The following is a 25,745-nucleotide window of genomic DNA, read 5'->3' as shown; positions in this document are numbered from 1 at the left end:
CGGAATTAAATACAAAACGCACAATGCCGAACTAAGTACAAGAAAACTGTCACTTCATACTGTCTATGATTAGAACCATTCCTGTGACACTAGTTATAGATTCCGATGCTTCGCTTCAGGTTTACTGTATCCCTTGGCCCTTCTTATAGTCGATGAAACACAGAAATTGCATCGGAATTAAATACAAAATGCTCAATGCCGACTTAAGTACATGAAGACCGACACTTCTTACTGACTATGATTTCAACCATTCCTGTAACACTAGTTATAGATTCCGATGCTTCACTTCAGGTTTACTGTATCCCTTGGACCTTCTTATTGACGATGAAACACAGAAATTGCATCGGAATTAAATACAAAAGGCACAATGCCGACTTAAGGACAAGAGGACCGACTCTTCCTACTGACCATTCCTGTGACACTAGTTATAGATTCCGATTCTTCACACCAGGTTTACTGTATCCCTTGGACCTTCTTATTGACGATGAAACACAGAAATTGCATCATAATTAAATACAAAAGGCACAATGCCGACTTAAGTACATGAAGACCGACATTTCCTACTGACTATGTTTTGAACCATTCCTGTGACACTAGTTATAGATTCCGATGCTTCACTTCAGGTCTACTGTACCCTTGGACCTTCTTATTGACGATGAAACACAGAAATTGCATCGGAATTAAATACAAAAGGCACAATGCCGACTCAAGGACAAGAAGACTGACTCTTCCTACTGACCATTCCTGTGACACTAGTTATAGATTCCGATGCTTCACTTCAGGGTTACTGTATCCCTTGGACCATCTTATTGACGATGAAACACAGAAATTGCATCGGAATTAAATACAAAAGGCACAATGCCGACTTAAGTACATGAAGACCGACACTTCTTACTGACTATGTTTTGAACCATTCCTGTGACACTAGTAATAGATTCCGATGCTTCACTTAAGGTTTACTGTATCCCTTGGACCTTCTTATTGACGATGAAACACAGAAATTGCATCGGAATTAAATAGAAAACGCACAATGCCGACTTATATACAAGAAAACTGACTCCTCCTACTGTCTGTGTTTGAATCATTCCTATGACACTAGTTATAGATTCCGATGCTTCTTTTCAGGTTTACTGTATCCCTCTGACTTTCTTATTGACGATGAAAAATAGAAATAGCATCGGAATTAAATACAAAAGGCACAATGCCAACTTATTTATAAGAAAACTGACACTTCTTACTGTTTATGCTTTGAACCATTCCTGTGACATTACTTATGGATTCCGATGTTTCACTTCAGGTTTACTGTATCCCTCTGACCTTCTTATTGACGATGAAACACAGGAATTGCATCGGAATTAAATACAAAAGGCACAATGACGACTCAAGCACAAGGAGACTGGCTCTTCTTACTGTCTATGTTTTGAACCATTCCTGTGACACTAGTTATAGATTCCGATGCTTCACTTCAGGTTTACTGTATCCCTTGGCCCTTCTTATAGTCGATGAAACACAGAAATTGCATCGGAATTAAATACAAAATGCTCAATGCCGACTTAAGTACATGAAGACCGACACTTCTTACTGACTATGATTTCAACCATTCCTGTAACACTAGTTATAGATTCCGATGCTTCACTTCAGGTTTACTGTATCCCTTGGACCTTCTTATTGACGATGAAACACAGAAATTGCATGGGAATTAAATACAAAAGGCACAATGATGACTTAAGGACAAGAAGACTGACTCTTCCTACTGACCATTCCTGTGACACTAGTTACAGATTCAGATTCTTCACACGAGGTTTACTGTATCCCTTGGACCTTCTTATTGACGAAGAAACACAGAAATTGCATCGGAATTAAATACAAAAGTCACAATGCCGACTTAAGTACAAAAGGACTGACTCTTCCTACTGTCTAAGTTTTTAACCATTCCTCTGACACTAGTTACAGATTCCGATGCTTCACTTCAGGTTTACTGTATCCCTTGGACCTTCTTATTGACGATGAATCACAGAAATTGCATCGGAATTAAATACAAAATTCACAATGCCGACTTATGTACATGAAGACCGACACTTCCTACTGACTATGTTTTGAACCATTCCTGTGACACTAGTTATACATTCCAATGCTTCACTTCACGTTTACTGTATCCCTTGGACCTTCTTATTGACGATGACACACAGAAATTGCATCGGAATTAAATACAAAAGGCAAATGCCGACTTAAGTACAAGAAGACTGACTCTTCCTACTGTCTAAGTTTTGAACCATTCCTGTGACACTAGTTATAGATTCCGATGCTTCCCTCCAGGTTTACTGTATCCCATGGACCTTCTTATTGACGATGAAACACAGAAATTGCATCGGAATTAAATACAAAAGGCACAATGCCGACGTACGTACAAGAAGACTGACTCTTCCTACTGTCTAAGATTTGAACCATTCCTGTGACACTAGTTATAGACTCCGATGCTTCACTTCAGGTTTACTGTATCCTTTGGACCTTCTTATTGACGATGAAACACAGAAATGGCATCGGAATTAAATACAAAAGGCACAATGCCGACTTAAGTACAAGAAGACTGACTCTTCCTACTGTCTAAGTTTTGAACCATTCCTGTGACACTAGTTATAGATTCCGATGCTTCACTCCAGGTTTACTGTATACCTTGGACCTTCTTATGGACGATGTAACACAGAAATTGCATCGGAATTAAATACAAAAGCAAAATGCCGACTTAAGTACAAGGGGACTGACTCTTCCTAATGTCTAAGTTTGAACAATTCCTGTGACACTAGTTATAGATTCCGATGCTTCACGTCAGGTTTACTGTATCCCTCTGACCTTCTTATTGACGATGAAGCACAGGAATTGCATCGGAATTAAATACAAGAGGCACAGTGACGACTCAAGTACAAGGAGACTGGCTTTTCTTATTGTCTATCTTTTGAACCTTTCCTGTGACACTAGTTATAGTTTCCGATGCTTCACTTCAGGTTTACTGTATCCCTCCGACTCTCTTATTGACGATGAAACACAGAAATTGCATCGGAATTAAATACAAGAGGCACAATGCCGCCTTAAGTACAAGAAGACTGACTCTTCCTACAGACCATTCCTGTGACACTAGTTATAGATTCCGATTCTTCACACCAGGTTTACTGTATCCCTTGGACCTTCTTATGGACGATGTAACACAGAAATTGCATCGGAATTAAATACAAAAGCAAAATGCCGACTTAAGTACAAGGGGACTGACTCTTCCTACTTTCTAAGTTTTGAACCATTCCTCTGACACTAGTTATAGATTCCGGTGCTTCACTTCAGGTTTACTGTATCCCTGGGACCTTCTTATTGACGATGAAACACAGAAATTGCATCGGAATTAAATACAAAAGGCACAATGCCGACTTAAGGACAAGAAGAGTGACTCTTCCTACTGACCACTCCTGTGACACTAGTTATAGATTCCGATGCTTCACTTCTGGTTTACTGTATCCCTTGGACCTTCTAATTGACGATGAAACACAGAAATTGCATCGGATTTAAATAGAAAAGGCGCAATGCCGACTTATGTACAAGAAAACTGACTCTTCTTACTGTCTATGGTTTGAACCATTCATGTGACACTAGTAATAGTTTCCGATGCTTCACTTCAGGTTAACTGTATCCCTCTGACCTTCTTATTGACGATGAAACACAGAAATTGCATCGGAATTAAATACAAAACGCACAATGCCGACTTAAGTACAAGAAAACTGACTCTCCTTACTGTCTATGATTTGAACCAATCGTGTGACACTAGTTATAGGTTCCGATGCTTCACTTCAGGTTTACTGTATCCCTCTGACTTTCTTATTGACGATGAAACACAGAAATTGCATCGGAATTAAATACAAAAGGCACAATGCCGACTTAATTATAAGAAAACTGACACTTCTTACTGTTTATGCTTTGATCCATTCCTGTGGCACTAGTTGTAGATTCCGATGCTTCTTTCCAGGTTTACTGTATCCCATGGACCTTCTTATTGACGATGAAACACAGATATTGCATCGGAATTAAATACAAAAGGCACAATGCCGACGTAAGTACAAGAATACTGACTCTTCCTACTGTCTAAGTTTTGAACCATTCCTGTGACACTAGTTATAGATTCCGATGCTTCACTTCAGGTTTACTGTATCCCTTGGACCTTCTTATTGACGATAAAATACAGAAGTGGCATCGGAATTAAATACAAAAGGCACAATGCCGACTTAAGTACAAGAAGACTGACTCTTCCTACTGTCTAAGTTTTGAACCATTCCTGTGACACTAGTTATAGATTCCGATGTTTCACTCCAGGTTTACTGTATCAATTGGACCTTCTTATTGACGATGAAACACAGAAATTGCATCGGAATTAATTACAAAAGGCACAATGCCGACTTAAGGACAAGAAGACTGACTCTTCCTAATGTCTAAGATGTGAACCATTCCTGTGACACTAGTTAAAGATTCCGATGCTTCACTTCAGGTTTAGTGTATCCCTTGGACCTTCATATTGACGATGAAACACAGAAATTGCATCGGAATTAAATACAAAAGGCACAATGCCGACTTAAGGACAAGAAGACTGACTCTTCCTAATGTTTAAGATGTGAACCATTCCTGTGACACTAGTTAAAGATTCCGATGCTTCACTTCAGGTTTACTGTATCCCTTGGACCTTCTTATTGACGATGAAACACAGAAATTGCATGGGAATTAAATACAAAATGCTCAATGCCGACTTAAGTACATGAAGACCGACACTTCTTACTGACTATTTTTTGAACCATTCCTGTAACACTGGTTATAGATTGTGATGCTTCACTTCAGGTTTACTGTATCCCTTGGACCTTCTTATTGACGTTGAAACACAGAAATTGCATCGGAATTAAATACAAACGGCACAATGCCGACTTATGGACAAGAAGACTGACTCTTACTACTGACCATTCCTGTGACAATAGTTATAGATTCCGATTCTTCACACCAGGTTTACTGTATCCCTTGGACCTTCTTATTGACGATGAAACACAGAATTTGCATCGGAATTAAATACAAAAGGCACAATGCCGACTTAAGGTCATGAAGACTGACTCTTCCTACTGACCACTCCTGTGACACTACTTATAGATTCGGATGCTTCACTTCAGGTTTACTGTATCCCTTGGACCTTCTTATTGACGATGAAACACAGAAATTGCATCGGAATTAAATACAAAAGGCACAATGCCGACTTAAGTACATGAAGACCGACACTTCTTACTGACTATGTTTTGAACCATTCCATAGACACTAGCTATAGATTCCGATGCTTCACTTCAGCTTTACTGTATCCCTTGGACCTTCTTATTGACGATGAAACACAGAAATTGCATCGGAATGAAATACAAAATGCACAATGCCGACTTAAGTACATGAAGACCGACACTTCTTACTGACTATGATTTGAACCGTTCCTGTAACACTAGTTATAGATTCCGATGCTTCACTTCAGGTTTACTGTTTCCCTTGGACCTTCTTATTGACGATGAAACACAGAAATTGCATCGGAATTAAATACAAAAGGCACAATGCCGACTTAAGTACATGAAGACCGACACTTCTTACTGACTATGTTTTGAACCATTCCTTTGACACTAGCTATAGATTCCGATGCTTCACTTCAGCTTTACTGTATCCCTTGGACCTTCTTATTGACGATGAAACACAGAAATTGCATCGGAATTAAATTCAAGAGGCACAATGCCGACTTAAGTACAAGTAGACTGACTCTTCCTACTGTCTAAGTTTTGAACCATTCCTGTGACACTAGTTATAGATTCCGATGCTTCACTCCAGGTGTACTGTATCCCTTGGACCTTCTTATTGACGATGAAACACAGAGATTGCATCGGAAATACATACAAAAGGCACAATGCCGACTTCAGTACAAGACGACTGACTCTCCTAATGTCTAAGATTTGAACCTTTCCTGTGACACTAGTTATAGATACCGATGCTTCACTTCAGGTTTACTGTATCCCTTGGACCTTCTTATTGACGATGAAACACAGAAATTGCATGGGAATTAAATATAAACGGCACAATGCCGACTTATGGACAAGAAGACTGACTCTTCCTACGGACCATTCCTGCGAAACTAATTATAGATTACGATTCTTCACACCAGGTTTACTGTATCCCTTGGACCTTATTATTGACGATGAAACTCAGAATTTGCATCGGAATTAAATACGAAATGCACAATGCCGACTTAAGTACATGAAGACCGACCCTTCTTACTGTCTACGTTTTCAACCATTCCTGTGACACTAGTTATAGATTCCGATGCTTCACTCCAGGTTTACTGTATCGATTGGACCTTCTTATTGACGATGAAACACAGAAATTGCATCGGAGTTAAATACAAAAGGCACAAAGCCGACTTAAGCACAAGATGACTGACTCTTCCTACTGTCTATGTTTTGAACCATTCCTGTGACACTAGTTATAGATTCCGATGCTTTACTTCAGGTTTACTGTATCCCTTGGACCTTCGTATTGACGATGAAACACAGAAATTGCATCGGAATTAAATACAAATGGCACAATGCCCACTTAAGTACAAGAAAACTGACCCTCCTTACAGTCTATGATTTGAACCATTCCTGTGACACTAGTTATAGATTCCGATGCTTCTTTTCAGGTTTACTGTATCCCTCTGACATTCTTATTGACGATGAAACACAGAAATTGCATCGGATTTAAATACAAAAGGCACAATGCCGACTTAATTATAAGAAAACTGACACTTCTTACAGTTTATGATTTGAACCTTTCCTGTGACACTAGCTATAGATTCCAATACTTTACTTCAGGACCTTCTTATTGACGATGAAACACAGAAATTTCATCGGAATTAAATACAAAAGGCACAATGCCGACTTATGGACAAGAAGACTGACTCTTCCTACTGACCATTCCTGTGACACTAGTTATAGATTCCGATTCTTCACACCAGGTTAACTGTATCCCTTGGACCTTCTTATTGACGATGAAACACAGAATTTGCATCGGAATTAAATACAAAAGGCACAATGCCGACTTAAGGTCAAGAAGACTGACTCTTCCTACTGACCATTCCTGTGACACTACTTATATATGCCGATGCTTCACTTCAGGTTTACTGTATCCCTTGGACCTTCTTATTGACGATGAAAAATAGAAATTGCATCGAAATTAAATACAAAAGGCACAATGCTGACTTATGTACATGAAGACCGACACTTCTTACTGACTATGTTTTGAACCATTCCTTTGATACTAGCTATAGATTCCGATGCTTCACTTCAGCTTTACTGTATCCCTTGGACCTTCTTATTGACGATGGAACACAGAAATTGCATCGGAATTAAATACAAAAGGCACAATGACTTAAGTACATGAAGACCGACACTTCTTACTGACTATGCTTTGAACCATTCCTGTAACACTAGTTACAGATTACGATGCTTCACTTCAGGTTTACTGTATCCCTTGGACCTTCTTATTGACGTTGAAACTCAGAAATTGCATCGGAATTAAATACAAACGGCACAATGCCGACTTATGGACAAGAAGACTGACTCTTCCTACTGACCATTCCTGTGACACTAGTTATAGTTTCCGATTCTTCACACCAGGTTTACTGTATCCCTTGGACCTTCTTATTGACGATGAAACGCTGAATTTGCATCGGAATTAAATACAAGAGGCACAATGCCGACTTAAGGTCAAGAAGACTGACTCTTCCTACTGTCTATGTTTGAAAGATTCCTGTGACACCACTTATAGAGTCCGATGCTTTACTTCAGGTTTACTGTATCCCTTGGACCTTCTTATTGACGATGAAACACAGAAATTGCATCGGAATTATATACAAAAGGCACAATGCCGACTTAAGGACAAGAAGACTGACTCTTCCTAATGTCTAAGATGTGAACCATTCCTGTGACACTAGTTAAAGATTCCGATGCTTCACTTCACGTTTACTGTATCCCTTGGACCTTCTTATTGACGATGAAACACAGAAATTGCATGGGAATTAAATACAAAATGCTCAATGCCAACTTAAGTACATGAAGACCGACACTTCTTACTGACTATGCTTTGAACCATTCCTGTAACACTAGTTATAGATTGCGATGCTTTACTTCAGGTTTACTGTATCCCTTGGACCTTCTTATTGACGTTGAAACACAGAAATGGCATCGGAATTAAATACAAACGGCACAATGCCGACTTGTGGACAAGAAGACTGACTCTTACTACTGACCATTCCTGTGACACTAGTTATAGATTCCGATTCTTCACACCAGGTTTACTGTATCCCTTGGACCTTCTTATTGACGATGAAACACAGAATTGGCATCGGAATTAAATACAAAAGGCACAATGCCGACTTAAGGTCAAGAAGACTGACTCTTCCTACTGACCACTCCTGTGACACTACTTATAGATTCCGATGCTTCACTTCAGGTTTACTGTATCCCTTGGACCTTCTTATTGACGATGAAACACAGAAATAGCATCGGAATTAAATACAAAAGGCACAATGCCGACTTAAGTACATGAGGACCGACACTTCTTACTGACTATGTTTTAAACCATTCCTGTGACACTAGCTATAGACGCCGATGCTTCACTTCAGCTTTACTGTATCCCTTGGACCTTCTTATTGACGATGAAACACAGAAATTGCATCGGAATGAAATACAAAATGCACAATGCCGACTTAAGTACATGAAGACCGACACTTCTTACTGTCTACGTTTAGAACCATTCCTGTGACACTAGTTATAGATTGCGATGCTTGACTCCAGGTTTACTGTATCGCTTGGACCTTCTTATTGACGATGAAACACAGAAATTGCATCGGAGTTAAATACAAAAGGGACAATGCCGACTTAAGTACATGAAGACCGACACTTCTCACTGACTATGATTTGAACCATTCCTGTAACACTAGTTATAGATTGCGATGCTTTACTTCAGGTTTACTGTATCCCTTGGACCTTCTTATTGACGTTGAAACACAGAAATGGCATCGGAATTAAATACAAACGGCACAATGCCGACTTGTGGACAAGAAGACTGACTCTTACTACTGACCATTCCTGTGACACTAGTTATAGATTCCGATTCTTCACACCAGGTTTACTGTATCCCTTGGACCTTCTTATTGACGATGAAACACAGAATTGGCATCGGAATTAAATACAAAAGGCACAATGCCGACTTAAGGTCAAGAAGACTGACTCTTCCTACTGACCACTCCTGTGATACTACTTATAGATTCCGATGCTTCACTTCAGGTTTACTGTATCCCTTGGACCTTCTTATTGACGTTGAAACACAGAAATTGCATCGGAATTAAATACAAACGGCACAATGCCGACTTATGGACAAGAAGACTGACTCTTCCTACTGACCATTCCTGTGACACTAGTTATAGATTCCGATTCTTCACACCAGGTTTACTGTATCCCTTGGACCTTCTTATTGACGATGAAACACAGAATTTGCATCGGAATTAAATACAAGAGGCACAATGCCGACTTAAGGTCAAGAAGACTGACTCTTCCTACTGACCATTCCTGTGACACTACTTATAAATTCCGATGCTTCACTTCAGGATTACTGTATCCCTTGGACCTTCTTATTGACGATGAAAAATAGAAATTGCATCGGAATTAAATACAAAAGGCACAATGCTGACTTAAGTACATGAAGACCGACACTTCTTACTGACTATGTTTTGAACCATTCCTTTGATACTAGCTATAGATTCCGATGCCTCACTTCATCTTCACTGTATCCCTTGGACCTTCTTATTGACGATGGATCACAGAAATTGCATCGGAATTAAATACAAAAGGCACAATGCCGACTTAAGCACAAGAAGACTGACTCTTCCTACTGTCTATGTTTGAAAGATTCCTGTGACACCACTTATAGAGTCCGATGCTTTACTTCAGGTTTACTGTATCCCTTGGACCTTCTTATTGACGATGAAACACAGAAATTGCATCGGAATTATATACAAAAGGCACAATGCCGACTTAAGGACAAGAAGACTGACTCTTCCTAATGTCTAAGATGTGAACCATTCCTGTGACACTAGTTAAAGATTCCGATGCTTCACTTCACGTTTACTGTATCCCTTGGACCTTCTTATTGACGATGAAACACAGATATTGCATGGGAATTAAATACAAAATACTCAATGCCAACTTAAGTACATGAAGACCGACACTTCTTACTGACTATGCTTTGAACCATTCCTGTAACACTAGTTATAGATTGCGATGCTTTACTTCAGGTTTACTGTATCCCTTGGACCTTCTTATTGACGTTGAAACACAGAAATGGCATCGGAATTAAATACAAACGGCACAATGCCGACTTGTGGACAAGAAGACTGACTCTTACTACTGACCATTCCTGTGACACTAGTTATAGATTCCGATTCTTCACACCAGGTTTACTGTATCCCTTGGACCTTCTTATTGACGAAGAAACACAGAATTGGCATCGGAATTAAATACAAAAGGCACAATGCCGACTTAAGGTCAAGAAGACTGACTCTTCCTACTGACCACTCCTGTGACACTAGTTAAAGATTCCGATGCTTCACTTCAGGTTTACTGTATCCCTTGGACCGTCTTATTGACGATGAAACACAGATATTGCATCGGAATTAAATACAAAGGCTCAATGCCGACTTAAGTACATGAAGACCGACACTTCTTGCTTACTATGTTTGAACCATTCCTGTAACATTAGTTATAGATTCCGATGCTTCACTTCAGGTTTACTGTATCCCTTGGACCTTCTTACTGACGATGAAACACTGAAATTGCATCGGAATTAAATACAAACGGCACAATGCCGACTTAAGGACAAGAAGACTGACTCTTCCTACTGACCATTCCTGTGACACTAGTTATATATTCCGATTCTTCACACCAGGTTTACTGTATACCTTTGACCTTCTTATTGACGATGAAACACAGAAATTGCATCGGAATTAAATTCAAAAGGCACAATGCCGACTTAAGTACAAGTAGACTGACTCTTCCTACTGTCTAAGTTTTGAACCATTCCTGTGACACTAGTTATAGATTCCGATGCTTCACTCCAGGTTTACTGTATCCCTTGGACCTTCTTATTGACGATGAAACACAGAAATTGCATCGGAATTAAATACAAAAGGCACAATGCTGACTTAAGTATAAGAAAATTGACACTTCTTACTGTTTATGCTTTGAACCATTCCTGTGACATTAGTTATAGATTGCGATGCTTCACTTCAGGTTTACTGTATCCCATGGACCTTCTTATTGACGATGAAACAAAGAAATTGCATCGGAATTAAATTCAAAAGGCACAATGCCGACTTAAGTACAATTAGACTGACTCTTCCTACCGTCTAAGTTTTGAACAATTCCTGTGACACTAGTTATAGATTCCGATGCATCACTCCAGGTTTACTGTATCCCTTGGACCTTCTTATTGGCAATGAAACACAGAGATTGCATCGGAAATACATACAAAAGGCACAATGCCGACTTAAGTACAAGAAGACTGACTCTCCTAATGTCTAAGATTTGAACCTTTCCTGTGACACTAGTTATAGATACCGATGCTTCTCTTCAGGTTTACTGTATCCCTTGGACATTCTTATTGACGATGAAACACAGAAATTGCATGGGAATTAAATACAAAATGCTCAATGCCGACTTAAGTACATGAAGACCGACACTTCTTACTGACTATGTTTTGAACCATTCCTGTAACACTAGTTATAGATTCCGATGCTTCACTTCAGGTCTACTGTATCCCTCTGACCTTCTTATTGACGATGAAACACAGAAATTGCATCGGAATTAAATACAAACGGCACAATGCCGACTTATGGACAAGAAGACTGACTCTTCCTACTGACCATTCCTGCGAAACTAGTTATAGATTACGATTCTTCACACCAGGTTTACTGTATCCCTTGGACCTTCTTATTGACGATGAAACACAGAAATTGCATCGGAATTAAATTCAAAAGGCACAATGCCGACTTAAGTACAAGAAGACTGACTCTCCTAATGTCTAAGATTTGAACCTTTCCTGCGACACTAGTTATAGATACCGATGCTTCACTTCAGGTTTACTGTATCCCTTGGACCTTCTTATTGACGACGAAACACAGAAATTGCATGGGAATTAAATACAAAATGCACAATGCCGACTTAAGTACAAGAAGACTGACTCTCCTAATGTCTAAGATTTGAACCTTTCCTGCGACACTAGTTATAGATACGGATGCTTCACTTCAGGTTTACTGTATCCCTTGGACCTTCTTATTGACGACGAAACACAGAAATTGCATGGGAATTAAATACAAAATGCTCAATGCCGACTTAAGTACATGAAGACCGACACTTCTTACAGACTATGTTTTGAACCATTCCTGTAACACTAGTTATAGATTCCGATGCTTCACTTCAGGTTTACTGTATCCCTCTGACCTTCTTATTGACGATGAAACACAGAAATTGCATCGGAATTAAATACAAACGGCACAATGCCGACTTATGGACAAGAAGACTGACTCTTCCTACTGACCATTCCTGCGAAACTAGTTATAGATTACGATTCTTCACACCAGGTTTACTGTATCCCTTGGACCTTCTTATTGACGATGAAACATAGAAATTGCATCGGAATTAAATACGAAATGCACAATGCCGACTTAAGTACATGAAGACCGACACTTCGTACTGTCTACGTTAACAACCATTCCTGTGACACTAGTTATAGTTTCCGATGCTTCACTCCAGGTTTACTGTATTGATTGGACCTTCTTATTGACGATGAAACACAGAAATTGCATCGGAATTAAATACAAAAGGCACAAAGCCGACTTAAGCACAAGATGACTGACTCTTCCTACTGTCTATGTTTTGAACCATTCCTGTGACACTAGTTATAGATTCCGATGCTTTACTTCAGGTTTACTGTATCCCTTGGACCTTCTTATTAACGATGAAACACAGAAATTGCATCGGAATTAAATACAAATGGCACAATGCCGACTTAAGTACAAGAAAACTGACCCTCCTTACAGTCTATGATTTGAACAATTCCTGTGACACTAGTTATAGATTCCGATGCTTCTTTTCAGGTTTACTGTATCCCTCTGACATTCTTATTGACGATGAAACACAGAAATTGCATCGGAGTTAAATACAAAAGGCACAATGCCGACTTAATTATAAGGAAACTGACACTTCTTACAGTTTATGCTTTGAACCTTTCCTGTGACACTAGTTATAGATTCCGATACTTTACTTCAGGTTTACTGTATCCCTTGGACCTTCTTATTGACGATGAAACACAGAAATTTCATCGGAATTAAATACAAAAGGCACAATGAGGACTTAAGGACAAGAAAACTGACTCTTCCTAATGTCTAAGATTGAACCATTCCTGTGACACTAGTTAAAGATTCCGATGCTTTACTTCATGTTTACTGTATCCCTTGGACCTTCTTATTGACGATGAAGCACAGAAATTGCATGGGAATTAAATACAAAATGCTCAATGCCGACTTAAGTACATGAAGACCGACACTTCTTACTGACTATGCTTTGAACCATTCCTGTAACACTAGTTATAGATTCCGATGCTTCACTTCAGGTTTACTGTATCCCTTGGACGTTCTTATTGACGTTGAAACACAGAAATTGCATCGGAATTAAATTCAAAAGGCACAATGCCGACTTAAGTACAATTAGACTGACTCTTCCTACTGTCTAAGTTTTGAACAATTCCTGTGACACTAGTTATAGATTCCGATGCATCACTCCAGGTTTACTGTATCCCTTGGACCTTCTTATTGACGATGAAACACAGAGATTGCATCGGAAATACATACAAAAGGCACAATGCCGACTTAAGTACAAGAAGACTGACTCTCCTAATGTCTAAGATTTGAACCTTTCCTGTGACACTAGTTATAGATACCGATGCTTCACTTCAGGTTACTGTATCCCTTGGACCTTCTTATTGACGATGAAACACAGAAATTGCATGGGAATTAAATACAAAATGCTCAATGCCGACTTAAGTACATGAAGACCGACACTTCTTACAGACTATGTTTTGAACCATTCCTGTAACACTAGTTATAGATTCCGATGCTTCACTTCAGGTTTACTGTATCCCTCTGTCCTTCTTATTGTCGATGAAACACAGAAATTGCATCGGAATTAAATACAAACGGCACAATGCCGACTTATGGACAAGAAGACTGACTCTTCCTACTGACCATTCCTGCGAAACTAGTTATAGATTACGAATCTTCACACCAGGTTTACTGTATCCCTTGGACCTTCTTATTGACGATGAAACACAGAAATTGCATCGGAATTAAATACGAAATGCACAATGCCGACTTAAGTACATGAAGACCGACACTTCTTACTGTCTACGTTAACAACCATTCCTGTGACACTAGTTATAGTTTCCGATGCTTCACTCCAGGTTTACTGTATCGATTGGACCTTCTTATTGACGATGAAACACAGAAATTGCATCGGAATTAACTACAAAAGGCACAAAGCCGACTTAAGCACAAGATGACTGACTCTTCCTACTGTCTATGTTTTGAACCATTCCTGTAACACTAGTTATAGATTCCGATGCTTTACTTCAGGTTTACTGTATCCCTTGGACCTTCTTATTAACGATGAAACACATAAATTGCATCGGAATTAAATACAAATGGCACAATGCCGACTTAAGTACAAGAAAACTGACCCTCCTTACAGTCTATGATTTGAACCATTCCTGTGACACTAGTTATAGATTCCGATGCTTCTTTTCAGGTTTACTGTATCCCTCTGACATTCTTATTGACGATGAAACACAGAAATTGCATCGGAGTTAAATACAAAAGGCACAATGCCGACTTAATTATAAGAAAACTGACACTTCTTACAGTTTATGCTTTGAACCTTTCCTGTGACACTAGTTATAGATTCCGATACTTTACTTCAGGTTTACTGTATCCCTTGGACCTTCTTATTGACGATGAAACACAGAAATTTCATCGGAATTAAATACAAAAGGCACAATGAGGACTTAAGGACAAGAAGACTGACTCTTCCTAATGTCTAAGATTTGAACCATTCCTGTGACACTAGTTAAAGATTCCGATGCTTCACTTCATGTTTACTGTATCCCTTGGACCTTCTTATTGACGATGAAACACAGAAATTGCATGGGAATTAAATACAAAATGCTCAATGCCGACTTAAGTACATGAAGACCGACACTTCTTACTGACTATGCTTTGAACCATTCCTGTAACGCTAGTTGTAGATTCCGATGCTTCACTTCAGATTTACTGTATCCCTTGGACCTTCTTATTGACGTTGAAACACAGAAATTGCATCGGAATTAAATACAAACGGCACAATGCCGACTTATGGACAAGAAGACTGACTTTTCCTACTGACCATTCCTGTGACACTAGTTATAGATTCCGATTCTTCACACCATGTTTACTGTATCCCTTGGACCTTCTCATTGACGATGAAACACAGAATTTGCATCGGAATTAAATACAAAAGGCACAATGCCGACTTAAGGTCAAGAAGACTGACTCTTCCTACTGACCATTCCTGTGACACTACTTATATATTCCGATGCTTCACTTCAGGTTTACTGTATCCCTTGGACCTTCATATTGACGATGAAAAATAGAAATTGCATCGGAATTAAATACAAAAGTCACAATGCCGACTTAAGTACATGAAGACTGACACTTCTTACTGACTATGTTTTGAATCATTCCTTTGACACTAGCTATAGATTCCGATGCTTCACTTCAGCTTTACTGTATCCCTTGGACCTTCTTATTGACGATGAAACACAGAAATTGCATCGGAATTAAATACAAACTGCACAATGCCGACTTAAGTACATGAAGACCGACACTTCTTACTGTCTACGTTTAGAACCATTCCTGTGACACTAGTTATAGATTCCGATGCTTCACTCCAGGTTTACTGTATCGCTTGGACCTACTTATTGACGATTAAACACAGAAATTGCATCGGAATGAAATACAAAAGGCACAATGCCGACTTAAGCACAAGAAGACTGACTCTTCCTACTGTCTATGTTTTGAACCATTCCTGTGACTCCACTTATAGACTCCGATGCTTTACTTCAGGTTTACTGTATCCCTTGGACCTTCTTATTGACGATGAAACACAGAAATTGCATCGAATTTAAATTCAAAAGGCACAATGCCGACTTAAGTACAAGAAAACTGACGCTCCTCACAGTCTATGATTTGAACCATTCCTGTGACACTAGTTATAGATTCCGATGCTTCTTTTCAGGTTTACTGTATCCCTCTGACTTTCTTATTGACGATGAAACACAGAAATTGCTTCGGAATTAAATACAGAAGGCACAATGCCGACTTAATTGTAAGAAAACTGACACTTCTTACCGTTTATGCTTTGAACCATTCCTGTGACATAAGTTATAGATTCCGATGCTTCACTTCAGGTTTACTGTATCCCATGGACCTTCTTATTGACGATGAAACACAGAAATTGCATCGGAATTAAATACAAAAGGCACAATGACGACTCAAGTACAATGAGACTGGCTCTTCTTACTGTCTATGTTTTGAACCTTTCCTGTGACACTAGTTATAGATTCCGATAATTTACTTCAGGTTTACTGTATCCCTTGGACCTTCTTATTGACGATGAAACACAGAAATTGCATCGGAATTAAATACAAAAGCAAAATTTGGACATAAGTACAAGGGGACTGACTCTTCCTAATGTCTAAGTTTTGAACCATTCCTGTGACACTAGTTATAGTTTCCGATGCTTCACTTCAGGTTTACTGTTTCCCTTGGACCTTCTTATTGACGATGAAACACAGAAATTGCATCGGAATTAAATACAAAAGGCACAAAGCCGACTTAAGTACAAGATGACTGACTCTTCCCACTGTCTAAGTTTTGAACCATTCCTGAGACACTAGTTATAGATTCCGATGCTTCACTTCAGGTTACTGTATCCCTTGGACCATCGTATTGACGATGAAACACAGATATTGCATCGGAATTAAATACAAAAAGCACAATGCCGACTTAAGTACAAGAAGACTCACTCTTCCTACTGTCTAAGTTATTGAAAAATTCCTGTGACACTAGTTATAGATTCCGATGCTTCACTTCACGTTTAGTGTATCCCTTGGACCTTCTTATTGACGATGAAACACAGAAATTGCATCGGAATTAAATACAAAAGGCCCAATGCCGATTTATTTACATGAAGACCGACACTTCTTACTGACTACGATTTGAACCATTCCTGTGACACTAGTTATAGATTCCGATGCTTCACTCCAGGTTTACTGTATCCCTTGGTCCTTCTAATTGACGATGAAACACAGAAATTCCATCGGAATTAAATACAAAAGGCACAATGCCGACTTAAGTACAAGAAGACTGACTCTTCCTACTGCCTATGTTTTGAACCATTCCTGTGACACTAGTTATAGATTCCGATGCTTCACTTCAGGTTTACTGCATCCCTTGGACCTTCTTATTGACGATGAAACACAGAAATTGCATCGGAATCAAATACAAAAGGCACGATGCCCTCTTAAGTACAAGAAGACTGACTCTTCCTACTGTCTATGTTTTGAACCATTCCTGTGACACTAGTTATAGATTCCGATGCTTCACTTCAGGTTTACTGTATCCCTTGGACCTTCTTATTGACGAAGAAGCACAGAAATTGCATCGGAATTAAATACAAAAGGCACAATGCCGACTTAAGTACAAGAAGACCGACTCTTCCTACTGTCTAGGTTTTGAACCGTTCCTGTGACACTAGTTATACATTCCGATGCTTCACTTCAGGTTTACTGTATCCCATGGACCTTCTTATTGACAATGAAACACAGAAATTGCATCGGAATTAAGTACAAAAGGCACAATGCCGACTTAAGTACATGAAGAAGGACACTTCTTACTGACTATGTTTTGAACCATTCCTGTGACACTAGTTATAGATTCCGACGCTTCACTTCAGGTTTACTGCATCTTTTGGACCTTCTTATTGACGATGAAACACAGAAATTGCATCGGAATTACATTCAAAAGGCACAATACCGACTTAAGTACATGAAGACCGAGACTTTTTACTGACTATGCTTTGAACCATTCCTGTGACACTAGTTATAGATTCCCATGCTTCACTCCAGGTTTAGTGTATCCCTTGGACCTTCTTATTGACGATGAAACACAGAAATTGCATCGGAATTAAATACAAAAGGCACAATGCCGACTTAAGGGCAAGAAGACTGACTCTTCCTACTGACCATTCCTGTGACACTAGTAATAGATTCCGATGCTTCACATCAGATTTACTGTATCCCTTGGAACTTCTTGTTGACGATGAAACACAGAAATTGCATCGGAATTAAATACAAAATGCACAATGCTGACTTGAGTACATGAAGAACGACACTTCTTACTGACTATGTTTTGAACCATTCCTGTGATACTAGTTATAGATTCCGATGCTTCACTTCAGGTTTTCTGTATCTTTGGACCTTCTTATTGACGATGCAACAAGGAATTGCATCGGAATTAAATACAAAAGGCACAATGCCGTCTTAAGTACATGAAGACCGACACTTCTTACTGACTTTGTTTTGAACCATTCCAGAGACACTAGTTATGGATTCCGATGCCTCACTCCAGGTTTACTGTATCCCTTGGACCTTCTTATTGACGATGAAACACAGACATTGCATTGGAATTAAAATACAAAAGTCACAATGCCGACTTATGTACATGAAGACCGACACTTCTTACAGACTATGTTTTGAACCATTCCTGTAACACTAGTTATAGATTCCGATGCTTCACTTCAGGTTTACTGTATCCCTTGGACCTTCTTATTGACGATGAAACACAGAAATTGCATCGGAATTAAATGCAAAAGGCACAATGCCGACTTGAGTACATAAAGACCGACACATCTTACTGACTATGATTTGAACCATTCCTGTGCCACTAGTTATAGATTCCGTTGCTTCACTCCAGGTTGACTGTATCCCTTGGACCTTCTTATTGACGATGAAACACAGAAATTGCATCGGAATTAAATACGAAAGGCACAATGCCGACTTAAGTACATGAAGACCGACACTTCTTACTGACTATGTTTTGAACCATTCCTGTAACACTAGTTATAGATTCCGATGCTTCACTTCAGGTTTACTGTATCCCTTGGACCTTCTTATTGACGATGAAACACAGAAATTGCATCGGAATTAAATACAAAAGGCACAATGCCGACTTAAGGACAAGAAGACTGACTCTTCCTACTGTCTAAGTTTCGAACCATTCCTGTGACACTAGTTATAGATTCCGATGCTTCACTCCAGGTTTACTGTATCCCTTGGACCTTCTTATTGACGATGAAAAACAGTAATTGCATCGGAAATAAATGCAAAAGGCACAATGCCGACTTCAGTACAAGAAGACTGACTCTTCCTACTGTCTAAGTTTTGAACAATTCCTGTGACTCTAGTTATAGATTCCGATGCTTCACTTCAGGTTTACTGTATCCCTTGGACCTTCTAATTGACGATGAAACACGGAAATTGCATCGGAATTAAATACAAAAGGCACAATGCCGACTTAAGTACAAGAAGACTGACTCTTCCTACTGTCTAAGTTTTGAACCATTCCTGTGACCCTAGTTATGGATTCCGATGCTTCACTCCAGGTTTACTGTATCCCTTGGACCGTCTTATTGACGATGAAACACAGAAATCGCATCGGAATTAAATACAAAAGGAAAATTCCGACTTAAGTATAAGGGGACTGACTCTTTCTAATGTTTAAGTTTTGAACCATTCCTGTGACACTAGTTATAGATTCCGATGCTTCACTTCAGGTTACTGTATCCCTTGGACCATCTTATTGACGATGAAACACAGAAATTGCATCGGAATTAAATACAAAAGGCACAATGCCGACTTAAGTACAAGAAGACTGACTCTTCCTACTGTCTAAGTTTTGAACCATTCCTGTGACACTAGTTATAGATTCCGATGCTTCACTCCAGGTTTAGTGTATCCCTTGGACCTTCTTATTGACGATGAAACACAGAAATTGCATCGGAATTAAATACAAAAGGCACAATGCCGACTTAAAGGCAAGAAGACTGACTCTTCCTACTGACCATTCCTGTGACACTAGTTATAGATTCCGATGCTTCACATCAAATTTACTGTATCCCTTGGAACTTCTTGTTGACGATGAAACACAGAAATTGCATCGGAATTAAATACAAAATGCACAATGCTGACTTGAGTACGTGAAGAACGACACTTCTTACTGACTAAGTTTGGAACCATTCCTGTGATACTAGTTATAGATTCCGATGCTTCACTTCAGGTTTACTGTATCCCTTGGACCTTCTTATTGACGATGAAACACAGAAATTGCATCGGAAATAAATACAAAAGGCACAATGCCGACTTAAGGACAAGAAGACTGACTCTTCCTACGGTCTAAGTTTCGAACCATTCCTGTGACACTAGTTATAGATTCCGATGCTTCACTCCAGGTTTACTGTATCCCTTGGACCTTCTTATTGACGATGAAACACAGTAATTGCATCGGAAATAAATGCAAATGGCACAATGCCGACTTCAGTACAAGAAGACTGACTCTTCCTACTGTCTAAGTTTTGAACAATTCCTGTGACACTAGTTATAGATTCCGATGCTTCACTTCAGGTTTACTGTATCCCTTGGACCTTCTAATTGACGATGAAACACAGAAATTGCATCGGAATTAAATACAAAAGGCACAATGCCGACTTAAGTACAAGAAGACTGACACTTCCTACTGTCTAAGTTTTGAACCATTCCTGTGACACTAGTTATGGATTCCGATGCTTCACTCCAGGTTTACTGTATCCCTTGGACAGTCTTATTGACGATGAAACACAGAAATTGCATCGGAATTAAATACAAAAGGCACAATGCCGACTTAAGGACAAGAACACTGACTCTTCCTACTGACCATTCCTGTGACACTAGTTATAGATTCCGACTCTTCACACCAGGTTTACTGTATCCCTTGGACCATCTTATTGACGATGAAACACAGAAATTGCATCGGAATTAAATACAACGGGCACAATGCCGACTTAAGTACATGAAGATCGACACATCCTACTGACTATGTTTTGAACCATTCCTGTGACACTAGTTGTAGATTCCGATGCTTCACTTCAGGTTTACTGTATCCCTTGGACCTTCTTATTGACGTTGAAACACAGAAATTGAATCGGAATTAAATACAAAAGTCACAATGCCGACTTAAGGACAAGAAGACTGACTCTTCCTACTGACCATTCCTGTGACACTAGTTATAGATTCCGATGCCTCATTTCACGTTTACTGTATCCCTTGGACCTTCTTATTGACGATGAAACACAGAAATTGCATCGGAATTAAATACAAAAGGCACAATGCCGACTTATGTACATGAAGACCGACACTTCTTACTGACTACGATTTGAACCATTCCTGTGACACTAGTTATAGATTCCGATGCTTCACTCCAAGTTTACTGTATCCCTTGGATCTTCTTGTTGACGATGAAACACAGAAGTTGCATCGGAATTAAATACAAAAGGCACAATGCCGACTTAATGTCAAGATGACTGACTCTTCCTACTGACCATTCCTGTGACACTAGTTGAAGATTCCGATGCTTCACATCAGGTTTACTGTATCCCTTGGAACTTGTTATTCACGAAGAAACACAGAAATTGCGTCGGAATTAATAGCAAAAAGCACAATGCCGACTTGAGTACATGAAGAACGACACTTCTTACTGACTATGTTTTGAACCATTCCTGTGACACTAGTTATAGATTCCGATGCTTCACTTCAGGTTTACTGTATCCTTGGACCTTCTTATCGACGATGAAACACAGAAATTGCGTCGGAATTAAATACAAAAGGCACAATGCCGACTTAAGTACATGAAGACCGACACTTCTTACTGACTTTGTTTTGAACCATTCCAGAGACACTAGTTATAGATTCCGATGCTTCACTCCAGGTTTACTGTATCCCTTGGACCTTCTTATTGACGATGAAACACAGACATTGCATTGGATTTAGATACAAAAGTCACAATGCCGACTTATGTACATGAAGACCGACACTTCTTACTGACTATGTTTTGAACCATTCCTGTAACACTAGTTATAGATTCCGATGCTTCACTTCATGTTTACTGTATCCCTTGGACCTTCTTATTGACGATGAAACACAGAAATTTCATCGGAATTAAAAACAAAAGGCACAATGAGGACTTAAGGACAAGAAGACTGACTCTTCCTAATGTCTAAGATTTGAACCATTCCTGTGACACTAGTTATAGATTCCGTCGCTTCACTCCAGGTTTACTGTATACCTTGGACCTTCTTATTGACGATGAAACACAGAAATTGCATCGGAATTAAATACAAAAGGCACAATGCCGACTTAAGGACAAGAAGACTGATTCTTCCTACTGTCTAAGTTTTGAACCATTCCTGTGACATTAGTTATAGATTCCGATGCTTCACTAAAGGTTTACTGTATCCCTTGGACCTTCTTATTGACGATGAAACACAGTAATTGCATCGGAAATAAATGCAAAAGGCACAATGCCGACTTCAGTACAAGAAGACTGACTCTTCCTACTGTCTAAGTTTTGAACAATTAATGTGACACTAGTTATAGATTCCGATGCTTCACTTCAGGTTTACTGTTTCCCTTGGACCTTCTTATTGACAATGAAACACAGAAATTGCATCGGAATTAAATACAAAAGGCACAAAGCCGACTTAAGTACAAGATGACTGACTCTTCCTACTGTCTAAGTTTTGAACCATTCCTGAGACACTAGTTATAGATTCCGATGCTTCACTTCAGGTTACTGTATCCCGTGGACCATCTTATTGACGATGAAACACAGAAATTGCATCGGAATTAAATACAAAAGGCACAATGCCGACTTAAGTACAAGAAGACTGACTCTTCCTACTGTCTAAGTTTTGAACCATTCCTGTGACACTAGTTATAGATTCCGATGATTCACTCCAGGTTTACTGTATCCCTTGGACCTTCTTATTGACGAAGAAACACAGAAATTGCATCGGAATTAAATACAAAGGCACAATGCCGACTTAAGTACAAGAACACTGACTCTTACTAATGTCTACGTTTTGAACCATTCCTGTGACACTAGTTATAGATTCCGATGCTTCACTTCAGGTTTACTGTATCCCTTGGACCTTCTTATTGACGATGAAACACAGAAATTGCATCGGAATTAAATACAAAAGGATCAATGCCGACTTAAGTACATGAACACCGACACTTCTTACTATGCTTTGAACCATTCCTATAACACTAGTTATGGATTCCGATGCTTCACTTCAGGTTTACTGTATCCCTTGGACCTTCTTATTGACGATGAAACACAGAAATTGCATCGAAATTAAATACAAAAGGCACAATGCCGACTTAAGGACAAGAACACTGACTCTTCCTACTGACCATTCCTGTGACACTAGTTATAGATACCGATTCTTCACACCAGGTTTACTGTATCCCTTGGACCATCTTATTGACGATGAAACACAGAAATTGCATCGGAATTAAATACAACGGGCATAATGCCGACTTAAGTACATGAAGACCGACACATCCTACTGACTATGTTTTGAACCATTCCTGTGACATTAGTTGTAGATTGCGATGCTTCACTTCAGGTTCACTGTATCCCTTGGACCTTCTTATTGACGTTGAAACACAGAAATTGAATCGGAATTAAATACAAAAGGCACAATGCCGACTTATGGACAAGAAGACTGACTCTTCCTACTGACCATTCCTGTGACACTAGATATAGATTCCGATGCCTCACTTCACGTTTACTGCATCCCTTGGACCTTCTTATTGACGATGAAACCCAGAAATTGCATCGGAATTAAATACAAAAGGCACAATGCCGACTTATGTACATGAAGACCGACACTTCTTACTGACTACGATTTGAACCATTCCTGTGACACTAGTTATAGATTCCGATGCTTCACTCCAAGTTTACTGTATCCCTTGGACCTTCTTATTGACGATGAAACACAGAAGTTGCATCGGAATTAAATACAAAAGGCACAATGCCGACTTAAGGGCAAGAAGACCGACACTTCTTACTGACTTTGTTTTGAACCATTCCAGAGACACTAGTTATAGATTCCGATGCTTCACTCCAGGTTTACTGTATCCCTTGGACCTTCTTATTGACGAAGAAACACAGGAATTTCATCGGAATTAAAATCAAAAGGCACAATGAGGACTTAAGGACAAGAAGACTGACTCTTCCTAATGTCTAAGATTTGAACCATTCCTGTGACACTAGTTATAGTTTCCGTTGCTTCACTCCAGGTTTACTGTATCCCTTGGACCTTCTTATTGACGATGAAACACAGAAATTGCATCGGAATTAAATACAAAAGGCACAATGCCGACTTAAGGACATGAAGACTGACTCTTCCTACTGTCTAATTTTTGAACCATTCCTGTGACATTAGTTATAGATTCCGATGCTTCACTCCAGGTTTCCTGTATCCCTTGGACCTACTTATTGACGATGAAACACAGTAATTGCATCGGAAATAAATGCAAAAGGCACAATGCCGACTTCAGTACAAGAAGACTGACTCTTCCTACTGTCTAAGTTTTGAACAATTCCTGTGACACTAGTTATAGATTCTGATGCTTCACTTCATGTTTACTGTATCCCTTGGACCTTCTTATTGACGATGAAACACAGAAATTGCATCGGAATTAAATACAAAAGGCACAATGCCGACTTAAGTACAAGAAGACTGACTCTTCCTACTGTCTAAGTTTTGAACCATTCCTGTGACACTAGTTATAGATTCCGATGCTTCACTCCAGGTTTACTGTATCCCTTGGACCGTCTTATTGACGATGAAACGCAGAAATTGCATCGGAATTAAATACAAAAGCAAAATTCCGACTTAAGTACAAGGGGACTGACTCTTCCTAATGTCTAAGTTTTGAACCATTCCTGTGACACTAGTTATAGATTCCGATGCTTCACTCCAGGTTTACTGTATCCCTTGGAACTTCTTATTGACGATGAAACACAGAAATTGCATGGGAAATAAATACAAAAGGAACTATGCCGACCTAAGGACAAGAAGACTGAATCTTCCTACTGTCCATTCCAGTGACACTAGTTATAGGTTCCGATGCTTCACTTAATTTTTACTGTATCCCTTGGACCTTCGTATTGACGATGAAACACAGAAATTGCATCGGAATTAAATACAAAAGGCACAATGCCGACTTAAGTACATGAAGTCCGACACAACTTACCGACTATGTTTTGAACCATTCCTGTGACACTAGTTATAGATTCCGAAGCTTCACTTCAGGTTTACTGTATACCTTGGACCTTCGTTTTGACGATGAAACACAGAAATTGCATCGGAATTAAATACAAAAGGCACAATGCCGACTTAAGGACAAGAAGT

Source organism: Schistocerca serialis, chromosome 5, assembly GCF_023864345.2.
Source record: "Schistocerca serialis cubense isolate TAMUIC-IGC-003099 chromosome 5, iqSchSeri2.2, whole genome shotgun sequence".
NCBI classification, from domain to species: Eukaryota; Metazoa; Arthropoda; class Insecta; order Orthoptera; family Acrididae; genus Schistocerca; species Schistocerca serialis.
The sequence above is the reverse complement of the archived record's forward strand: the minus strand, read 5'-3'. Positions refer to the sequence as shown.